We start from the raw sequence: 6,000 nt of genomic DNA, 5'->3' as shown, positions 1-6,000 counted from the left end.
ACTACATGAATTGTTTGAGATTGCCTATTTGACTGCATATTACTTGCTAATTGCCTAAATGCCTTATTTGTTCCTATTTGTAAATCTCTTGTCTGATATAACTGTGTTTGCTATATTATACTCCTGCTGGTTGTTGGGAGGTCTGAAGGAAGTAGAAAGGGAAGTATTAGTTAGACTGAAGGATCTTTAGTTAGTTGCCGCTTACGGTTTAGCTTATTTATAAGCTTTGATATTTTCTGGAGGAAGTTCTAGGATTGCCTTCGGCTTTCCTCTATTATTATGTATTATATATGTGGAAGCTGTTACCGTACTGGGGACCTCTGGTTCTCACCCATGCGGATTTTGTGGTTTTCAGATGCAGGACGCGAGGCTTCTCGTTGAGGCATGCTGGGGACTTCTGGATTAGCGAAGATTCTTGTTCTCGGGACTCTATCTTGATTTATATATCTTGTTTAGATACTTTTATCTCCATTAAATAATACAAACTGTGATGACTCCTTCTAGAGGGGATTTTGGAGATTAGGTTTTCGGTATTTATGTCCCTTTGGGTTTTCCTTGGGGTTTTCCTTATTTTATTATATGTATATATTGCTATGCTCGAACCAGTTACCTTCGCAGCCGGATTTTGAGTCTTGATATTCCTGTTTTTGATACTCTTTATATATATGATCTTGCGTTAGCTTATCCTTTGCTCGTTGTGTTAGTGATCGGAGTGTTGCGCTTTCGAGTTGCGGTTTTTGTTTATCCCTTTTTTCTACAAGGCTCCTAGTTATAATCAATCATTCATACTACTATACGTACTAAATTTTTGTTTTAGAGGTCGTAATACCTTGCCATCTCTGAATTATGACTTAAGCATAAGTCTCTGTATGGTAGGGTGTTACAGCAGCGGCAGAAGAAGACGAAAACTCAGAGGAACGATCAAACAATGGCAGCAGAGGCGGCGGCGGAGGAGGAGGAGGAACGAAAGAGAGCGTGACGGAGAAGATCCATTGGAAGGGGTGTGACGGAGAAGATCCATTGGAAGGGGTGTGACGGAGAAGATCCATGACTGAACCAAAGCTGAGATGCGCCTCTGATGGAGGATATGGAAAGGATGAGCGTAGAGATTTGTAATCGTGATTGAAACGCAGAGCTTTTTGGTCACAACCCTTATTTTAATATTTTTCGACGGAAATTTTAAATTACAGACGGAAAAATCCGTCTGTAATAATTTAATAAAATGCTATATTTTTGTTTATTTAGTTATAGACGGATTTTTCGTCTGTAACTTTTTCTCACGGAAAAAAATTAATTTTTCCGACAAAATTATCGACGGATTCTCTTTTCTGTCTGTAATTTATGCTAATTCATTTTTTTGTTTTCGGACAAAAAATCCCTCTGTATTTCAGTGGGATAAAATCCGTCGGAAATATCCGTCTGTAATAACTAGTTTTCTAGTAGTGCAAGCAACCAGAAAAAACAATATAAAAAATCAACAACATAATCGAAGCAAAAGTAGAATGGAAGAAGAAGAAGAAGCGGCGGGCGGGCAGTAGCGGGATCACAGGTGGTAGGGCGGCGGTGCGGTGGTGCAGCAGTATGGCGGTCCCCTTCTCTGCTCTCTCCTCCCCCCGTTTCTTGCGCCCCCTTCTTTCTCTCCCCACCCACCCGCTTCTCTATATCCCTTTCTTTTTTCTTCTTTTTTTATTTATTTTATATTTATTTTATTTTATAATTTTTAACGAGGGGTAATTTAGTAATAAAAAAATAAAATTGGTAAAAAAGACGATTTTAAAATAAACTAAAACTTTTGGGACCATTTTATAGCGAAAAAAAGGTCGGAAACAAAATAAATTTTTAGCCTCTACGTTGGGGACCAAAATCATACTTATCCCTAGACTAATAGAACGGGTGCAGAGTGCAGACGAAATTGCCAGAAGGAAGCGCAGACGAAACTGCCCCTAGGAAGCGCACACGGAACTGCCACAAGAAAGTGCAGACAGAACTGCCGGAAAGAAACGCAGATGAAACTGTTAGAAGGGAATACAGATGGAACTGCCGGAAGAGAACGTAGACGGAACTGCCGCAAGAGAGGCTAACTGCCGAAAAACTGTTGAAAATATGGCGAACTGCCGAAAAACTTCTGAAAAGTGACAAAGTGCGAAGAGATGACAAACTATCGGAAGGTTACGAAAAGTATATGGTTTCTCTATGAGAATAAGTAAGTAGTGGATGAACTAAGCGGCAAGGTCAGAAAAGCATCAAAGCATTGACCAAAGAGAAGGAAAAAAAATGGCACGGAAGAAAAGTATGAAAAGTACGGTGATTTACCAGAAGAAAATTAACTTATCCTCCTTAAGCAGGATATCATGGCTCTGATACCATGTTAGAAAGGGGAGAGGGAGCAATAGGAAAAAAAGTTTGTAAGTATTCAAGTTGTGTAGAATGATACAATATAGAAGGGTATTTATAGGTGATAAGAGAATCAAAATAATAAAGACGTAATATCCTATAATAAATATTTAGATATGTTGAATAATACTAATTGATCTAATTGATCATAATTATACTCTAACAATTATATTCAATTAATTGATATATATAAGATTAAATTATGTGATATTTAAATATCTAATCAAATTAATTAGTTGATATAATTAATCAACGTATTGAATTGTATTTAATGAGTTAAAAGAAACAAATTAAAAAATATTATCAGAAATATGCTATGTCAGTTTTATTATTAAATGTAAAAATTTGATTTTTATATAATAAAATAGATTTTTTAGTTAAAATTAATTTAAATAAAGGATTTATAATAACAATAATGATTTGATTCTTTTAAGTTCGTAGTTTGAAATGCTGGTGGCTTTAAATTCGATGAACTGACTACTCTTATCGATTATTACATGGATTTCCATTAAAGACAAAGTTGAGTAAGTTGGTAAGAAAGGTGGGATTTGTACAAAAGAATCAATTGGTCACATGCCGATATCTATGACAATCAACTTAACCGATAAGAAATATATCTTTGTACCAGAAGCGAGAAAAATGTGTCTATTTTAACACTAATTTTATTTAAAAATATTTTTATATATAAAATATAATAATTAAATTAATTATTATATATTTCTGTATATATTTATATATTTAATTTACATATTTTTTAATTAAATAATCAGTCATCGGAATAATTATGTTAGGTATTACAGATCTAATACCAAAATATGGAACAAATAATAGAAGACAGTTTTAGAGTTCATAATCATCATATAAGTCAAGTGATTAAAAGATAATATTTATATAAAATTTTTGGCATTGGAAAATAAACATATGGTCTAATCTCTTTATAGGTAGCATATAATGGATCTGTTAGTTATAAGCGAATTAGATGAGTGACAATTTTTTTTAATTATTAAAATTTAATCATGAAAGAGTTAGACCACAAAATATATATATATATATATACTAAATCGCGACAACTTTTTTTAATTATTAAAATTTAATCATGAAAGAGTTTGACCACAATATATATATATATATTATGGGACTCTTAAGTCAAATAATTCATGGTAATAACATTTAAAATATAAAGTAGATCACTTTATTATTTTATAGATTTATAAAAATATATATTAAATTTAAATATCTAACCTGTTTTTACAAATATAAAAATCAACAATTAATAGAAATAAACCTATTACAAAAATTCTAATAAATTAAATTTATTATAGCAAAATAATAATCAAATATATTGATAATAATGTAATAATAAATTTTTAATAAAATATTAAATACATATTTTTATACGCACTTAGTGATTGGTGACTACTTTTTACTATACATGTTGTTATTGTTGTTACATTTAACTATAAATTATGAAACACATCTCGATATAAGATATGAATTCTATACGATATTAATATGGAGAATTAAAGATAGAATAATTTTAAGAAAAGACAAGACATGATATGTTACAACGTATTGTTTTGTCGATTTTTAGCAAATCGATGGTGGTTCGATATCTAATAGTCTGGGAGCGAAACCTACTCCTTTTTTGCAGGTATCAGTCTTTCATAAGTGCATCAAAGTGTTTTGAATTAGACGAGTATTAAAATAAAAAGTAAATTTGAATTGTAAAGAATAAAAGGAATGAAAAATAAAAAATTCGAAAGCTAAATTAGCTGAAATTGAAAAGGGTTACTTGAAATTTAAAGAAAGCAGTAAAAATGCCTCCGACTGAGTCAAAGGACTTTGGACATAGAAATAAAAAATACTGGAATGTAAAATAAATTCAAAAGTTCAAACATTGCTTGAGATGTAAATTTGCTTGAAAGATAAATTTTGCAGAAATTGTAAAAGAAAAGTAAAACATGTGGAAGGAACCCTACAGAGAATTGACTCGAAGCAGACTCAGAAAGTTACTGGGATGTGAGTGTGCGTGAGTAATTTCTGAAGCAAAGTTCCATCCCTTATTTCCTAAAGCTTTCTAATATTTATAGTCTACTTCTGTAACCGATCATTAATGGCATGATGATGTCTTGTATGCGCACTCCCAGATAACTGGTCCACGAAATCACAATCACACTTTTGCAATTCCGCACAACTAACCAGCAAGTGCACTGGGTCGTCAAAGTAATACCTTACGTGAGTAAGGGTCGATCCCACGGAGATTGTTGGCTTGAAGCAAGCTATGGTTATCTTGTAACTCTTAGTCAGGATATCAATAATTCTCAGATTTAATTGTAAAAAGTAAAAGAACATGAAATAAATACTTGTTTTGCAGTAATGGAGAACAGGTTGAGGTTTTGGAGATGCTCTGTCCCCTGAATCTCTGCTTTCCTACTATCTTCTTCTTCACACACGCAAGGCTCCTTCCATGGCAAGCTTTATGTTGGGCATCACCGTTGTCAATGGCTACTTCCCGTCCTCTCACTGAAAATGTTCCAAATGCGCTGTCACCGCACGGCTAATCATCTATCGGTTCTCGATCATGTTGGAATAGGATCCATTGATCCTTTTGCGTCTGTCACACGCCCAACAATCGCAAGTTTGAAGCTCGTCACAATCATCCCTTCCCGGATCCTACTCGGAATACCACAGACAAGGTTTAGACTTTCCGGATCTCAAGAATGACCGCCAATAATTCTAGCCTATACCACGAAGGTTTCAATCTTAGATTAGAAACCCAAGAGATACACATTCAAGCTTGATTGCATGTAGAACGGAAGTGATTGTCAGGCACGCGTTCATAGGTGAGAATGATGATGAGTGTCACGGATCATCACATTCATCAGGTTGAAGTGCGAATGAATATCTTAGAATAGAAGCAAGCATGATAGAATGGAAAACAGTAGTAATTTCATTAATTCATCGAAACACAGCAGAGCTTCTCACCCCAACAATGGGGTTCAGAGACTCATGCCGTAGAAGATATAATATGAAACGTGTAAAGTGTCATGAGGTACAAGATGAATTACTAAAAGTAGTTTTTATAGTAAACTAGTGACCTAGGGTTACAGAAAATGAGTAAGCTAGAGTGTTTAGTGTAAAAATCCACTTCCGGGGCCCACTTGGTGTGTGCTTGGGCTGAGCATTGAAGCTTTCATGTGTAGAGAGTTTTCTTGGAGTTAAACGCCAGCTTTTGTGCCAGCTTGGGCGTTTAACTCCTGCTTTTATGCCAGTTCTGGTGTTAAACGCCAGAATTCTTGAGCTGACTTGAAACGCCGGTTTGGGCCATCAAATCTTGGGCAAAGTATGGACTATTATATATTTCTGGAAAGCCCAGGATGTCTACTTTCCAACGCAATTGAGAGCGCCAATTGGGCTTCTGTAGCTCCAGGAAATCCACTTCGAGTGCAGGGAGGTCAGAATCTAACAGCATCTGCAGTCCTTTTTCAGCCTCTGAATCAGATTTTTGCTCAGGTTCCTCAATTTCAGCCAGAAATACCTGAAATCACAGAAAAACACACAAACTCATAGTAAAGTCCAGAAAAGTGAATTTTAAATAAAAACTAA

The sequence above is a fragment of the Arachis hypogaea genome, chromosome 18 (genome assembly GCF_003086295.3).
Source record: "Arachis hypogaea cultivar Tifrunner chromosome 18, arahy.Tifrunner.gnm2.J5K5, whole genome shotgun sequence".
Taxonomy (NCBI): Eukaryota; Viridiplantae; Streptophyta; class Magnoliopsida; order Fabales; family Fabaceae; genus Arachis; species Arachis hypogaea.
Note: the sequence above shows the minus strand (reverse complement) of the source record.